The sequence below is a fragment of the Scaptodrosophila lebanonensis genome, unplaced genomic scaffold (genome assembly GCF_003285725.1).
Source record: "Scaptodrosophila lebanonensis strain 11010-0011.00,11010-0021.00 unplaced genomic scaffold, SlebRS2 tig00000024-arrow-pilon, whole genome shotgun sequence".
NCBI classification, from domain to species: Eukaryota; Metazoa; Arthropoda; class Insecta; order Diptera; family Drosophilidae; genus Scaptodrosophila; species Scaptodrosophila lebanonensis.
Window position 1 is genome coordinate 14,837,922 of NW_022060538.1, and position 18,754 is coordinate 14,856,675.

The 18,754-nt window shown below is 37.8% G+C and overlaps 1 protein-coding gene across 1 annotated transcript in view; it reads right to left on the reverse strand.

Annotated features, from left to right (window-relative positions):
- Positions 1-18,754, reverse strand: part of LOC115620379 (hemicentin-1) — a 170,012-nt gene that overhangs the window by 138,708 nt on the left and 12,550 nt on the right. Inside the window, exon 2 of the mRNA XM_030513586.1 lies at positions 7,762-7,834. The gene's annotated coding sequence lies outside the window, so the exon portion shown is untranslated. The remainder of the gene's footprint in view (positions 1-7,761; positions 7,835-18,754) is intronic.

Below are 18,754 nucleotides of genomic sequence, written 5' to 3' on the forward strand. Positions count from 1 at the left end.
TTGTGTATGTACGAGTATGCGTATGTATGTATACGTCTGTGTATGAGTGTATTACTTATGGGCCACCTAGCACTTGCCTGCTAGCTATTGGTAGTTGCTGTCGTCGTTGCTAGTGCAACTAGCTGGCCGGCGGCAGCTGCTAGGCACAACTTTGCTGCAATTTTGTTGTGCAACTTTTGTTCAGCAGTAAAAGCGGCAGTGGCAGCAGCTGCTGCAGCATACGATTAAGTGCCATAGCTCAAGGACATATGCGCACACACTAAACACGCACATGCACACACATACACAAAACACACACACACACTACTCACCCACAAAGCTGCTTTCATCAGCAGTGTGCAGTATTGTAGGGCAAGTGTTTAAAGCGCATTTAATGAAGCGGAAGTTAATGCATAATTGAATAAATGGAGTCATGTTACTTTACACATGCCGTGAGGGCACTCTGCCAGAAGTTTTGGGCGAACGGAAGCTGTGACAAATGCTTGGGCATTTCAGAGGCTTAGGACCATGTGCAAACTTATTTTAGTCGCTCAGTTGTTGCTGCTGTTGTTGTTGTTGCTCGATTCCATTGCTGCAGGTATTAATACAAGTGCATAGAAATGCATGTGTCTGCTTAAAGATTTAAATGAACAGGTATTTTCCATGAGAACGATTTCTAGAAATAACAAACTTTGTACTAGAAGTCTGCATGGCTGCATTCGTTCAATTCGACCAAAAGGGGGCCAATTTTATGTTTTCATATATAATAGATCAAAGGTAATGGAATTGGTTGACAGAACTAAGTCTGCTTAGCTTTATGGTAATGTGATTTAATGCCTAATCAAATCTGAGCGTTGAAAATACATTTTTTTTTAATTTTTTTTTTGTAAGACTAGGCATAACCCATCTCTGACTAACATAGCATTAAGCGACAAGTAAGGTAATAATGGTTTTTCAGTGCTAGAAAAAAACACAAAGAGTAAAAAGCCTTTGGGAGCCTTCGGAAGTTTGGGACCATATAGTTACAAAATTGTAAAATTATTTGTAGTGAAGATATATTCAATCTCAATGCGCTCGATCTAATATACTTTCAATAACTGAAACACATTTTCCTTTATTCTCTAAATAGAGCATATATTTATATTGGTATCTGTTATTTATATTTACTTTAAAAGCAAAGCACTTGCGCGTTTAAAACATTGTCAAAAACGATTATTTCAAGTGCCAGTTTTTTAGCCCATTTTTATTTTATTCTCACCCGCATGTGCAATTTATTTTTTTATTAACACTTTTTCAGACACAATGGACCGCAGCCGCTTTCAAAACCCAACGTCGCGCTTCATCCACTCCGACCCGCTCTCTCCCGCTCTGCCACAGCGGCAAAAAGCAACAAAATAAACATGCAAAATATGTTACATATTTCACAACGCCAACGCGCACTTACACAACAACAGCAGCAACAAAAACAAACAAAATAGCAACAACAGCAACACAAAGGACGTGAAGGACAATCACAAATAAGACTATAAAGCATGAAGAAAAAAACGAACACTCTAAATGAAATATGCAACAAAGGAGCGTAAAACATGAAAATAAATTGAAAAACAACAAAACTACAATTGCAACTCGGTTAACAAATTGCAGCAAATATTAGAAGCGATGTCCAAAGCAGCAATACAACAATGATGGCCCAAAACTCATGCCATACATATACTATGAGTATATATTCGAGCAATGAATTAAACAACAAACAACTTTCTCTTTATACCAATATCCATATATTCCCTACATTTATATACAAATATTTATGTCGACGCGCAAACAAACCAAACCACAACAAATCCAATGAACTGCAAGACAACTAGCAACACACAAAAAATGCACAAAAGTGCGCGATTTAGTCGGACTTTCTCGACTATAAAATACTCAATTCTTTCGTGCTTAGCTTTGCTCGTGAAGCACAGGAAAACAATTCCATTTTCTAATTTCTATTTTCACAAAACTCTGTTGTTAATCAAACTCTAATTCATCAGAACAAATTTTAAAAATTAAAAAAAATAAAAATTTTTTTAATCAAAAATAAAAACTGATAACAATTTTTTAATAAGACCTCAAGGGCCTGGCACAGCTCAACGGGCTAGCAAGAATCCCACGCTGTGAGTTCGTTCCTGCGTAGGCTCTCAGAAACCTTATTCTTCTTCACACCATGTTGTATTTTCATTAGGCAATATAAGATATTTATATTAAAACATCAGAACAAATTTTAAAAAACGGTTTGAATCTTATTAAAAAATTTTTGATAGCATTTTTAATAAGACCTCAGGGGCCTGGCATACATACTTGTAGATCAAGGGACTAGCAAGAATCCCCCAATGTGGGTTCGTTCCTGAGTAGGCACTCAGTTCCCATTATTGCATAAGCATGATGTACTATAAAATTCTTAAAATTCTGTAAGAGTGTTCACTTACTATATATATGAATTCCCAATTGTTGTGTAATGGCGTAAGCTGCAGGCCGATTCGCAACTAAATATTAAATAATATTTCATAAAAAAAAGGTTAGGTTTCTCTAGAGATTTGAAAAAAAGAAATCCTCTAACAATAAATGAAAAAAAAAAAAAACTTTCTTCTATTTGTTGCGTTCTTTTGGAGTCGTCGAGCATACTCCTCAAGCTTTAAGCAAAAGGGTATAAAAGTAGTAAAAGCAAGCATCGATTTTACACAGTGCCGAATAGAAGATGTTGATGATGTGCAGCAAGCGATTGAGCACTCATATGTATGGACGAGTGTGAGTGTGTGTGTAAACGAGGCCAAGTGGAGTGAAGTGGAATGTAGTGTAGTGTGCAGTACAGGACATGGCCCTGACGCAAGGAGTTTAGCGGTAGAGAGGAGTGGCGCTTGTCATATTTCCGGCTGCATCTTTTCCCGGTTTATGTTGCCGTTCCATCCTTGCCTCCCTCGTTATCTTACTCTCTGTTTCATTGCTTGCTTGCTTGCCAGGACAATTTTTAAAAATTCAATTTTCCTGTACATCTAAGCGGTTTGCTTTTATTTTGCCAAGTGCACACATATGTGTATGTGTATGTGTGTGAGTGTGTGTGTGTATGGCATAAAAGATTCTGCTACGAAATTGCCTTTGCAGGTCTTGTTGTTGTCCTTCTCGCTTAAGTTTTCGTACTCGTAGTCGTCCTCGTCATCATCATCATCAGCCTGTAGCTAGAAATGCAGCAAATTTTCAAACCAAATTGTAAAGGGGCGTGCTGCAGAGCATGCGGCGCAAGTAATAACATAAAACAAAAATAAAGATGTGAAAAACTAAACAAAATATTTTTCAGAAAATATATGGCAAAACAATGGCCTATCAGGCACAAGCCTCTAATTTGGCCCATGGCGTGAAAAAGCTATAAGTAGACAGAAACATTTTCAAATAAAATGTATTTCTTGCTTAATGATTGAACGAGAGCAGATGTATATAAATATTTGATTGGACTGGTATTAGGTGCCACAAATGCCCCATTATGGTGCCTCATTTATTTATCTAGGTACCTTGATGCCAAACTTATTATCAACAGAATAAATCAAGATTATAATTAGTAGTTAGCTGTCATACTGAAGCTAACACCACCACTCTATAAATTTAAATGTGTATAACATTTTAAAAGGAAGTAGCTAAGAAGTTTTCTACTCTTGATTCATCTTTATCTTTGGTGACTTACCACAGAGTATCACAACAATATTCTCAAAATGTAATTGGATTCCGAGATCCGCAGTTTTTATACCCTGTACCCAAAGGGTAAAAGGGTATATTAGTTTTGTGCGAGTGTACATGGAACACACAGAAGGATGCGTGGCAGACCCCACAAAGTATATATATTCTTGATCAGCATGACAAGCCGAGTCGATATAGCCCTCTGTCCGTCTGTCTGTCTGGATGAACGCAAGGAGCTCAGAAAGTATAAGAGCTAGAATAACCAAACTTGGTATACAGATTCTCCTGAGCCCGAGAAAGGACGAGTTTATTAATTTTTTCTAATGTACCCCCCACTCCCCCCTTATTCAAGATTTTCTATAACTCCCGTAATTCTTGAAATTTTAAACTAAAATTTGGTAGTCACATTAAGTTAGTGATTATATATCCGTATACCAAGTTATTTAATTTAATTTAATTAAATTTATTCATTAATTAAATTGATTTAATTTATTTTCTGTGGGGTGGTACAGGGTATTTAAGAGTTGAGCCTGCTCGACTTTAGCATTCCTTTCTTGTCCATACAAAAATCTTTCGAATCAAATCGTTTGCTATATAATATAGTGATCCAACATGATTGATCTAAATAATAAATAGCACTAGACAAAAAATTTTAGCATGTTAGCTCTAAGACTTTTGGCTAATTAGGCATTGTGGATCTAACATATGATCTGCCATTCATCTACTTACATACTACACCCTTACACTTTTCAGTGAAGAGTAAAAGAAGTTTGTAATCATTTGTTCCTTGCAGAATATATTTCGATGAGGGACTTCTACTTAAAATAAACCAGAGTGCCCTACATACATATATAGACAGGTTCAATTGCAAATGCAATTCGCTGGCAGTTCAATTTAAGTGGAAACAAAAACTATTTTTTTTTAGATTATTACGTGTGAGAGTCCTATTACGATTACTCTGCACAAATAGCTGCTTTTTTTCGTTTGAGGTAAAAAGCATTAGGCATAGAGCGTAAATAATACAATTTATATTTAATTAAAAATAATTATCAGCGCCAATCAATAGTCAAATTACAATACGCATTGAATTAATTTGTTGGTTAGCTCTCTATGAATCATACGAATGGATGCACTTGTTTTATTTTCTAGTGAAGAGTAAGCATAAAATATACTCTAAAGTTAAATACAAATAACCAGCTGTAGATTAGAAGTTTGCATTCTATTAAAACAATGGGTGAAATATTTGTAGGAGATGAAAATAGAAATTCACAAAATACGCAAGCAGTTTCAAAAGCAATAAGAATCTACTTTTAAGAATCTATTACGTTACAAAGAATACTTTTTTCCAATATTTGTAATCTATCCATATGGGTATAGGCCCACAGAATGCAAAATGCATGAAAATGAAAATGCATTCTACATAATCCCCATGAGGCACCAAACGTAGCGTAAGCAAGGAAAGAGGCGTTTGTGCCTCCCATGTTTGATGATGCGCAGAAGCTTTATGACGCCTAATCCCTAATATTAAATCTATACAATCAATTTACTGGCTCTATGGGGAGAGGGAAGACAAATTCGTGACAGCGCATTATTATTGAGCAGAATGTCAAATGACAAAGGCGATAGAAGGCAGACATTAGCGGTACAGACGAGTACAGTGACGAAGACACATATCAGGAATTCAATTTTCTGCATAGATAAGTCCCATACAGCATATGTGCGAGGCATATGCATAGACTGCCAAAGTGGCGAGGTCCTGACTAGAGGGAGTTGGGCCACGCGCGCGCTCACGCATATGAAAAATGCAGAGGAATAATGAAAGTCACCTTTGGCATAATAATTCATCATTGTGCGGATGTGTGTGTGTGCATAGTTTGCATGTGTGTACGTGTATGTGTGTCGGCCCGCCGTCATTTCAAATGAAATGCATAGTCATGCAATGCCGCCGCCAGCCTTGGAAAGCCGTACCAAACAAATAACGCAATATTTTTGACATCAGCACCATGTCCTGGTGCAATCTGCACACACACACACACACACACATACAACACGTCCGTCTGTTCGTCTATGCTCGGCTGATGTATGAGACTAACGTGCAGGTCAACAGCATGGAATTGTTAGAAAAATGAGCATACAAAACGTCGGCCATATGTCAGCGCATAAAATAAATAACATAAATTGCAGGAAAAATAACAAGCAATGTCAGCGTCGCCATTTCGTTTCGGTCCGTGAAGAGTTGCCTTGAAGGGGGCGGTCATGGTGACGGTGATGGTGGTGTTAGTGCTGTTGTTGGTCGACTTTGAATATGCGTGTGTTCATTCTAGTGTCAAGTGAGTGGCCAGACCATTGCTGAGCTGATTTGCAAGCCATACTCAATTGTTGTTACTCCACTCATTGCATTGTCGTTGTTGTTATTGCTACCCATTGTGCGCCGGATGATCTATGAGGCTGTGTTGGTTGGCGTGACTCCTGATGGCCATTGCTTGGCAGTTACTTGGGAATAGCATTTACATTGCCCAGGCTCCGACTGTGAGGCTAATGGGGATGGTGGGTAAGAGCCACAAGCCACAATTGTCTCAGAATAAAGTGAGCTCCAGTTCAAATGCTCAAAGTTTACCAACTCCCCAATTAGTTGAACATCATCTTGTGACATATTCCTCACTTCTTTATTTTCATTTAAACTTTGTTAAGCTTTAAGAATTCTCAACTTACAGCACATACGAGTATACAAAGCCAAGACTAAAGCCAATCGCAAGCACAGCTGCACACTCCCCAGATTTAGGTGCTCGTACAAGCGCTAAAAAGGATTTGCGCGCTTGCTTCGCAATGACAGCGTGCCAAAAAGGAAACGAGAGCGGGTGCGAGAAAAAACGACAGATAATGTCAATATTAGTCGCTTGCATAATGTACAATAAATGGCGAAATAATACAAAAGCTGGCGAAATGAAAAGGCAGCAGAAAACGCAGGTACGGGGAAAAGGAAAAGAAAAGGAAAAGAAAAAGAAAAGGAACTGATGCGACAAAGGAGTATGAAAAATCAATAGCTTAAAGCAAAAGGCAACAGCACAATGAAAAGGACAATCACACAGTCAGTTTATTTCTGTGTGTGTGTGTGTCACACACAAAGGCGAAATATTTTTACGCTAAGCCGGATGTCAAATAAAATATAAATTTGTCAGTTATGGTTTATGGGATCGGGAATGTGGGGGCAACTCGTGCGCATTGTGCGAAAACATTTAAAAATATACATAAAGCCCACATTTTTGACAAATTAAACATTTTGATAATGTGCACTTTTATGTGTATTCTTATTTGTTAGCCTCAGTGCCGAGTGGTAGCTGGCACAGCTATTGAGCACTCTGAGTGCATGACGATATAAAAACCCCAGCATTTATTGTGTGTTGTATTATACTTATGTATATATGTATATTATGTATTATATTTGCTTGCGGCACTCCACGCGCGCTTGTTTTTATGAAAATGCGAAACAGTTTTTGAAAAATGAATCAAAACATGCGCACGTCATAAATTTGCTAAAAAGCATAATAAATAAAATGAAATAATAACATTTTTATTACATTGAAGCGGCCAAGCGTAAGCCAGAGAGAGTCCCTGTCGCTCTGAATTGAAGCCCAATCAAGCAGCGCCAAATGCTTCCAGCTTGTAAATCGATTTTACCGCGAATAGGACGCACCTTTACTTCTCTCTCTTAGCTACTTGTAAGCTTCACAACACTGGCCAACACAAATTTTACACCAAAGCAATAGCCTACAAAACGCTGGAATAGCATTTTTTCAAAGTCGGCCTAATCTCTAAAATAATCACTTGTCTTTTAACTAGAAATTTCAAGCTTCGTTATTGCTTTTTGCTTCTAAAGGCCTTAAAGCGATATATCTTAATTCTAGACATAAACTGTTGGTGTAGTTAAAAATGCTAAAATTAAAAATAACATTTTCCAAATATCCATTTTTTAATGGGAAATCAGGATATTGAAACAATCGATCAAATCAATTAGGAGGCAACGATAATATCGTTCCATTCTTCGTATATTGCACCATATTGCACTTCTCTTACCTTTTTGACGATTTATTGATATTTTAAATCGATTTTTTTTAGCATCCAAATTAATCAAAAGAGGAAAGTTTTTCTGCAAAAAGAAAAAAGAAAGATATTAATAAAAGAAAATATTTCTTTATGCATTTATTTTGGCGATTGAGCCGTCTCTGACTATAACATTTTTTCGTCTTAAATAAAATTACATCCGGTTTTGGCTATTTACAAGGCTATTTAGGTGGCCCATATTTACAAGAGCTACCCGCTCTTGATTAGGAAGCACCTTCTCTAGGGTGTAAGTAAATTTTGTTTCCTTTTTTCTTCAAACGTGTTATTTGACATATAGGTGCTCGAATATTTATGTTGATCTGTGTAATTCAATGTTGCCCTTGGCCTCCCCTTCACTTCACTTTCAATACACTTTCTCGCTAATACCTTGGCAAGGCAAAAGTTTGCTCGCTGCTTTGCCTTTGCTGTGCCAACTGGCAACAAAGCATCGCCTTTTGTTTTTGCACTTGGATCGCTGTTATAATGATGCCATCATAAATTATTACATTGCTATTTCATTTTATTGTTTCACCCGCTATTGAGCAGAACCCGCAACAGCAGTCACAAGCAGCGAGGCTCAGGCCGAGACCGAGTCAGAGGCCGAGTCCAAGGCGGAAATATGGGCTCTGAGTATGGGGCAATTATTATTACTTTTAAAGCATTTTTATGCTTTTTTATTTCCTGCCAGCCCGTCTAATGGTTAGATGCCTTGCCACGATTTTGCTATTAACAGGCAAAAGCGCGCGCCTGCATATATAACAATCTTTTGTCGAAAAATTTACTGAGTGCCAGAGTTTATTATGATTTTTATGGACGCCTACAGTGTACGGCTGTACAAGTATATGGGCAGCGCACAACGACAAGAACAACAACGATGACGATAAGGGCAACGACACTGCGCACGTGCAGTTACATTGGGTTGCTCCGCTTCCTGCTACTGCTGCGTCAAGTCCTGCTGCGGCCTGATTGTTGCCACCTGTAAGATTCACTGGCTGGCCAATGCCATTTGCCATGCTCAGCATATTTTATGTACCAAACGTAATGAAAACCAGCCTGTGCTTGCTGTGGCACTGGTTGTGGCCATGTTGATGGTGGGTGGGTGGTTGGTTGGCTGCTTGGATTGAGAGGCGGACAGACGGGCGGAAATTGTTAAAACTGTAATTGCTAAACGAATTTTAATGAGCTCATTAATTTGATAAAGGGATTTACACCGTGTTGCGGTCTGGGTGCGCGCCTGCCTCTGACCAAATGTTGTTGCTGCTCCAGCGATTCGGGCGCCACATTGTGGTCGCCATTACTGTCAGTTGTTGGTCTCCCATCCAATTCGTTACACCCCCTCCCCATCCCCTGTGTTTATATCGCCCTCTCTGGCTCTATCTATCGCTTCATGCATATCTATCGTGTTGGTCACTGTGTGACGCATTAATTAAAATTGTCCCTTAAATTATTTTGCAGCTTGCCCAGCTGTTGGCACATAAAATTTTTTGACTTGCTAATGTCAATTTCAAGTTGCCAGTACAGTTTTGTAGTACTTCACACCACTCTTTAAAGAACTCTGACGCTGGCAGGGAGAGTTTCAGTCTTGCTGATTGCGTGCCACAAAAAATAGAAATGCAACCAACTCGCGTTGCTGCAGTGCTGAAACAAAAAAAAAGCAAGAATAACAATATACATGCGTATGCACAACAAAAAGCATATCGAAGCAAAAACTCTATATAAACATTGTCTGACAGTTTTTCAGCGTTGGCAACACATCAACAAAAAATGTGCGCAAAATTAAATAAACGAAGCGTAAGAGATATGAGAAACAAGTGTAACGGCAGCAACAGGATGCGATGGCACAGTTACAACTACAGATCCACACAGATACATATACACACAGATACATACATCTGCAGATATGTCCGCAGTGATAGGCAGAACATAAACAAACACATAAACACGCAGACCCTCTCAGACACACTTCATGCTTCTAGCGACATTTGCCTGTAAAATGAGAATCATGGCGAGTTTTTTCTCATATTTTTTCTCGTCTCGCCTCGACTTTCCATTTTTTTTTGTTTTGGCTAGCTAGCACCTCAACATTGGAGGGTCGGTCAGTGTCTACCTGCCAGCTTATATTTTTTCTGAACACTTGCCAAGTTCATCACGTGTCAGTTGGAGTCGGCCAGACCAGACCAGACCACATCAGACCAGGCCCAACCAAGCCGGGACAATCAAATGTCAGCAGAATCAGCGGCTATTTTGGTCGCCCCCCTGACGCGTAACTGAAAACGTGTTGATAAGCACGCAAAAAGCTAATTGGATTTCATTGAATTAAGAAGCAGAATACAGTATATCGTTTATATATACGTATATATAGCTTGTGCATGAACTGTCAAGAAGTTTCAAGTGAATGGCATTGAATGGGCGAGTGCTATTTGATACCGCCAGCATAAGTGCGTTTAAAACAATTCGCTTAAATATTTATATCTGCAACTGAGGAAAACTACAAATGGAACCCATTTCAATGATTTTATAGAAAGGTATTTCACGAATATCTATCACTCTTGCATAGCCTTGTTTCAATTAATACATAAAATATTAAAAACTATTCACTTAACTAGCCTTTGTCCTTTTTTTCAGCCAATGAACCATAACCAACTTTTAAGGCATCAGCAACCCAAATCATCGAGCCCCTTTTTGAAATTTATAGATTACGAAAAAAAAACAAGTTTAGATTTAAATAGAATAGAAGCTGAAATGAAAAAGTATCTCCATTCAGGGAAGGTATTTTTTGAAATAGAATTCTTTTTCGACAGACGTTGTACAGGAGACAATTTTTTTCGCTAATAACTTTTCTTAGAATTAAAATTAAAAATAATTAATTAAAATTAATTAGATAACATTTTAAACAACAGTAGATAATTATATATGAATTATATGTGCAAAGTTTGGTTTAGGTAGCATTTGAAATGTGGACAGTATTGGGTGGGGCGGTGAAATCAAAAAAATAAAATAAACTCGTCCTTTCTCGGGCCTAGGAGAATCTGAATACCAACTTTGGTTATTCTAGCTTTTATAGTTTCTGAGATCCTTGCGTCCATCCAGACACACGGACGGATTTCTCTTGTCATGCTGATTCAGAATATACATACTTTATGGGGTCGGAGATGCCTTCTTCTGAATGTTACATACTTTGCACAAACCTAATATACCCTTTTTACCCTACGGGTACAGGGTATAAAAATTTAATAAAATACAACGTACATAAAACATTGTTTGGATATTTAAAATAAATTAGAAATCACAGATGACCTCGCCTATGAGTGATTGTCATATTCATTATATCTAAGCACCATGTGCGATTTGACACTTGAAAACTTTTTATATTTGTTATACATTGTACATTTGGCTTAAAACCGTAGTAAGTCTACTTAGCATATCATACAAGTTACCAACTTTTTGTTTATATTTTGAATTACATAAGAAAAGGTAATACAAAATAATCCAACAAAATAGCAGAGCACATAAAACCATTTAAGCTCATAACATCCAAAGAAATGCGAGACACAAATAGAGACATACCCCCCTATGGTTTTATTAAGTAAGAGCAACCCACGATGTTCCGCCGACAATAGTGTGTAAATTGTTGACACTGTTTAAGCAAATGTTGCCAGAGAAAATACTACAAAATAAGGAAAAACTTGCACAGGCAGCGACAATTGTAAACTTTTGCCAGACACACACAGGTGTGCCATCAACAGACGCAGGACAAACAAACAAAAAAACAAAAAAAAACAACAGAAAAAGCAACACAAGCTATAAAAATAAAAAATAATAATAAAGATAATATTTTCGCGGGCTGTTTTTCATTTTCGCGGCTCTTGCGCTTGTTGCTGTTAATACAGAAAATTTGCACTTGCATAAATATTTTCATATTATGCGGCATAAAAAATAAAAATAAAGAAAACGAAAGCATAAAAATATTCGAAAATTGTCATTTCATGTTATTGTGTGTGCCAAGCATTTAATGAGACATAAATTGCGAACAAATGATCAAAATCGAATACCCCCCTCTCCTGGTCAAGCTGAGGTAATGAAGACAAACGATGCGACCGCTCGGCATTTTGGGATTCGCGTATAAGCCTGTTAGAACAAACGAGAAAAAAGGATTTAAGCCGAAATGATGTCACCAAATGTTGCCAGTGCCGATAAAATATTCAACAAGCGCCCAGCAATAGCAACAACAACAACAACAACAGGAACCTTAGTAGGGAGCGGTAAAGAAACGGGTAAACAGCGAACATGGCGTACAACAATGAAAACATTAGTAACATTTGTTTGCATTAAAATGAAAACGTTGACAATCTTTGTGACTTTGAATGCCAAGCGCAACACATGCGCAACAGCAACAGCAACGGCAACAGCAAAAACAATGGCAACAATCATAAAAACAGAGGTGTGTCTGTATATAGTTTCAATAGAATTAACATTCGTCTTTTTAGCAGCAGCTACAGCAGCAACCATGAAACCCTCCAGCTAGCTGTCCCGACTTTATGCTTGTTACGCAATCCGAGCCCGAGACCCAACCTTTTGCATACAACAAAAACAAGCAACAGCAGCAGCAACAGTAAGGACGACAGTAACAGCAACAGCAGCAGATTTGCTAGCGAACTCATTCATTTTGTGAAGCGGTGGCAGCCTGTCAGAGTGCTTAGCAACATTCCTCCACCCGTCGTCATCTGCCCATTTACCGCCCCAACCCCAACCTTGCAATGCTTCCCCCATTTCATTCGTATTCGAACATTGTGTCCTGTTGAACATTCTTAATTAGGTTAAATCTACTGTGTCGCACACTGCTGTGCCAAAGGATATATTTTGAATGACGTACCACTGTAGACGTTGGCGAGGCGAAGAGAAAATGCTGTCGGGGCTCCATTCCATTCCATTCGACTCGACTCAATTGGGTTCTTCGTGCGCGTATACAGTAATGAAGTGTTGTGGCTGCGTCTGCATGTGTATATGTTTGTTTGTGTGTGTGTGTGGGAGGTCGTGCCTATTCAGCATAATTTACTAGCACCCTGTGTCCGCACTAAGACGAAGTCATATTTGCAATTTAAATTCCGGAAATGAAACAATTACAAAAGTTTATCGGCAGCAATCATCCACACAAGCTAAATGCTCCCATATTGCGGACAACTTTTAAAACAAACATGCGCCTCACTGCAAAAACATGGAATTTATATTCTGCTTTATGCGTAACATAAAATCGTACGAGCTAACAAGTCAGAGCAAGTTGTTGCGCTAAATTTCGAGTACTATTTAATTAAGAAAATAAGGATAGATGAGTTGTTTCTATGCATAGATTGTCTTTAATTAGGGATGTTAATCAGAAGGAGAGAGAGAGCGAACAACAAGATCAAAAAGAGTTCTTTCATATTGCAAAACTATTTTCAAAAACAATTTTCATATAGACATCAAATATTTCAAATAAAGGGTGTTTGTTTGCAATAAATTTAAAAAATCACTCAATTATAGTTGAGTCGTAAGAGGCTTACTATGAGAATGCCATTCAGCTAATAATTGTATTTTCTTTGAGTTTTTCGGCGTCCATCAACCTCAGACATCAGTACAGCTAAGCTATATAGCCAGCTATACTTGTATATCGCCGTCAATCCAACGCAATCTGCCATCCTCAAAAGCTTGTTCAATTTGCAGCGTCCGTCAACTTCGTTATGCCTAATTTTAATGGCATTTGCTTGCTTGCTTGCTCTGGCGTTTATTATAAATGAACTCAAATTTAATTAAGAGCTCTTCATATTTCATTTCAGCGATGGCGCAACAACAAGCACGCGCCAACGCACAACGCGCTTTTCGACTGCCCCACGTCTCAGACTCATCCGCATCCTCGCTATCCTCATCGCCGTCATCTTTGGCTTCATCACGAACAACATTAACGTCATTGTGCGGCTTGGCACGGATCGCAAGGAGTCTGGGACAGGTTCAGATTCAGGTTCGGCCCATTTTGTTAACTAAACTTTTTTGAAAAACAACCTGCACGAACCATCATCTCTACATGGACAGTTTTTAGACACCATTCTGTTAGAGCTCGGTCCCATGTCGACATAAACTCAAAATTCGTTGAAATGACGTTCGAGGGCGGCGCGTTGCCGGTAAGCCACAGTAAGTGGCACTTTTGGCATAAACAAGCCTCACCCACACACACACGCACCACACTTCAGGCGCTGCCAAAAATCTTGCGCCAGGCCGCCGAACTACGCGTGACCGAGCGACAAACTCATTTGGCTTGACGTCCTTTTTTGTGGAACAATTCCTCTTGTTGCCCTTTTGCTAAATTGAATTTCGCTACAACTAGAACAACAGCAGAGACAGACAGACAGACAGAGAGAGAGAGAGAGAGAGAGAGAGAAAGAGCAACAACAAATGTCGCAGTTTTGGAAGCGTTGACAGCGCGTATGGCGTTTCCTTTCTGCTTTTGGCCTTTAGTGGTACTTGTGTGCAGGATAGACTTTTGCTGATAAGCTGGCAGCAGCTGGAAATATGCTTATGAGGCCACTTGTCTGGCAAAAATATAATTTTTTATCTGCTTCTAATATTTAAGTACGTGCCTCCAGCCTTTTGGTTACTTCATAAATTCCAGCTGGAAATTCATCTTAACATATTTTTCAAGCGTAAACGGGCCTATTGGTCGTTCGATCACACGTGCTCCATCTCTTTATCTTGTGTTTCCCTTCATTCCTCCGCTATTTCATCGAGCACTCTCGAATCGAATTAAAAGCCCATATTGGCTCAATTTGTTTCATGTTATTAAGCCAGTTCTTTGCTTTATTGTTTTACTAGCAGAAAATCTGTTTTATTTCTACATTTTATTGTCCGGACCATGAGTAATTTAATGAATATTGCATTTAAGCTAATATTTAAGTTGTTCTTGGTACTGGCGTTTTAATGCTGTTTTCGTACTGTTTTTACTGCCTTTTTATGGCATTTTTATGCTCCGACAAGCGGCCCACCACTTTGCTGTCCAAAATGTTTAAGTATTTCGGTTTTGTGTACAAATTTGTCGTCCTACATTTTTGTTTGTTGTATGTTGCTCTTTCTTATTCTGTTTTTATTATTAAACCTCATTGCACTAATTTTAACTCATTTGGGAGTGACGGGCAGGGCATTTACGCATTTTAATTATTTTTGAAGTATAGTCCGAATTGTCTTGCACTCCCTTCACAAGAAGGACACAGGAAAGGCATTCTCTCTCATACACACACGCACGTGTGCCTACATGCTTTCAGGAAAAATCTCATTTATTAACCCTTTGACGTCTATTTGTGCATTAGCCACACTTGGCTGCCTTCTTTGTGGCTCTTATTTATATATATATATATTCTTGAAGCTATCGGCTCAATGATTTTCTTAATCACAGCACTCCTTACTACACTTCAAAGCAAATTACTTGAAGGGTTCATAAGAAAAAGAAATGCCCACCCACAGACCCACATACATACTTTATAAAAAATTCCCACACACTATACCACTTTTCAATATCTCAGTTGGTAAACTTTCCATTTGGCTTTCATTGTTGTAACTGCTGCTTGTGCTGCTGCTCTTATTCTTTTTATTTTCCGGCCTCAAAAAGTATGCCAGCTAAGATATTTGCAGCTTTAATCAAGCATTCCAGTGCGTAACTTTTGCCCGCCACTCAGCTTTGTGCGTCGGTGAAGCAATCAAAGCAAATTGCTAAGCGACTGCTCTGATAAGTCCCTCGGACATCACACAACTAATGCCAATGTCTGCCGTAATTTGACACTGACAATGACTAGAAGCGACTAGAAAGGACGAAAATGCTCCAGCGTCTGCATAATGCTTATTACCGCAATAATTTACAGAGCTCTGACTCACTGACGGGCTCACTAGCTAGCTGCTCCTTCATTTGCCGATGGCTTCAAACTGCATGCAGGCAAAGAACAAGAACAACAATAGCCAGCCTGTATTTCCAACACCAAGAAACGCATATTGCACCCACACATTAGAGCAAGTGATGTTTTTGCTACACTCCAGCATTTCTACACTTATTGTATATATAAGTTTGTGTGTGTGTATGTGTGGGACATGGAAGTGAAAATAAACAACATGACAACGCTTTTGAACTTTGTGAGTGACAACGGCAGCTACAGCAATGGCAACAACAGTAACAGCTACTCGTACATAGCTGATGTCAGACATAAAGGCCAACAGAATTGAATAAGCAAAGGATCAAATTTCGAGTGTCGAGATATTAATACTCTAACAAAGCTTTTGCCTCGTTAAAGAGTAATTCAGATTAAATATGAAATTAGTATTTCTTTTACACTCATCGTGACTAACTCCATATTAAATAACATAAATAAATAACATAAATATTACATTTTTCTTGTATACACATTGAAGAATTTTTTACAAAAGCCAAAAACTTTAACAAATACATTTTTCTATATATTTATTAGATTAATAATTTCCTTTTTATAGACATTCTTTGTAGTATAATGCAAGATAATATAAATATGGATAATATTTACATTCTTTAATTTCAGAGCACATATATACAAGCCAAGTAATTGATTTTGTACAATAATAAAATTATTTTATTTTATTTTACAACCATAAAATTAGTAAAACTGATTAACATTACATTACATATTGAATCCAAATAAGGCAAAATTGAGGCAATTATTAATTTAGTTGGCTCGAACCTCATTAGCCATTTTTGCTAAAGATTCGCTTCGCGTTCTAACTGAACTGATTAAGTATTTTTTAGGTTTAGAGCAATTTTTCAAATTTAAGAAGGAAACAACTTTGCACCAACCTTGCAAATCCAACTAAGTAATTATATATATAATATATAACTACCCAAACAAATTAAATAAAAAAGTCCGTCTTTATTTTATATTGTTTTCGATAAATTTGTATTTTTATGACAACTCATTATATGTATGATCAACACCTAAATCACGATGCTCCTCCCTCCTTCCAAAACTTTAATTAGATCACCACATCTTATACATACATAGATGTACAAATTATATGAATTAGAACTAAAGAAGATAACTTCTAAGCTCCTTATTATTTACAGAAACATTTAAATTATATTAAAACAATTGTGATTGACTAGAAGAAAAGTATTTTAACCATTCGGAGTGTAAATAAAAAAATAATAAAATTAAACCAAGAGTTTTGGAATGAACTCTCATTTTTAGAGAACTCAACGACTTTTAAGCATTTCAACTTTTTATATAATTTAAAAACTGATTTCTTAAAAGATCTCACATCGGACTAAAAAGTGATTCAAATCCGCATTAATATTTTTACAATTAGTATTTTAATGTTGAGGGAAGACTTCATATTTTTTATTGCAACTCTCCTTCTACGTGTTGCGAGATATCCAAAGAAAATAGTTATGTCCTTTCTAAGTGTATTCTTAATTGCGAGACCCTGCTATTGTAATACGCAAAGAATGCAACAGTTTTTGTTTGCAACTTGATGCCATTTAATAGCGGCGCAATACTTTCACACTCGCACTCATATAATCATCACTAAATAGTAAGCACACTCCGTAGGAATGTGTACTTTCTGTAAGTGTGTGAGCGTTTGCCAGTGTCATGTTGCCTATTATGAATTGTGCAATTGTCATCAACGCCAACGCAACGCTCAGGCCTTTCTCTTATCTAAATGACTGACTGCCTGACTACCCAACTGACTGACGGAATGAGGGATGTGGACTGACAGACAGAAAGACAGACAAGCAGACAGGCAAAAGTAGAAACAGTCAGCGCGTTTGCTCCAGAGTTGTTTGAACATTCGTCGAAACTCTGGGTCGGTACTTCTCCTTATACTCATATCCTTTGCCCATCAACATGCGCTTTGTTTGGCCCCCAGAGACGACACGCGATGTCTACTTGTTTGCTTACATCATCCGTTAGAGCTTGACTTGGAATCATTTCTGGTAGTACTATTGCAGTTATTGTTTCTGATGCAGTTTCGCACTTCGAGCAAATGACTCTTCAGCACTAAGAGTGTCAGAAAATTGTACAAATTTTTTGATGTTCATATTGTTGGGTTTGTGGTGGCTCTTGACCTGCATTTCGTTTTGGCAAATGACACATGTGTTGTTATTTCGTTTCTGCCAAAATAGCCTGCTAGCCTGCCAAACAAAAAATGGCTTACATTTATGCCTTCAATTTATGGCAGCAGGCACTCCCATTAACCCAAGGCAAAACACATTAACTGCGAGTTTATCAAATGGTTCGTTCAAGTATTTCATTAAGCTAAACTCATGCATAACAAGTCGCTTATTACGTACACAACCAGGACATCATTCCCATCATGTGACGCAGCAATGAGACTCAAAGCAAAAATCTTGGTTGATTTTAGCAACATCAAATCGCAGTATTTGCACATCCTCTTGTGGGATCATCGGGTGCACTTTAACATTTATGCGCTTTTATGGCACATACATCAGAGTCAGCAAATTAAGAAACGCAAAACCCATAACACGACCAAACCATCCAGATAACATCCGCCCGCTCACGAGCTACAAACCGAACCGCCAGAGTTTCAAAAGCAAGCGTATGAATTCGATAGCAGTTAAAGCGCGCAACGTCATTTGCTATTGTGTGTGAAAGTAGTGTGTGTGTATATGGATATACTGTTATTAAAACACTGAAGCTTATTTGAATAGATGCAACTATATTTATTTTGGAGTACTTATATTAAAAAGCAGTTTAAAAATTGTTTTCAGCCTTGCAACTGAAGACTTAAGTCTGAAAACTGATTATATATACAGTATTTATAGCAAATAATAATATTTGAATTAAAAATTCCTTATTAATGGAAGGATGGTTAATCTTTAATTATATTGGATCTGTGCATGAAATGCTTTTTATTATATTTGTACTAAAGCTTCACGCCCATTTCAAAATAAGCGAGGTATTGG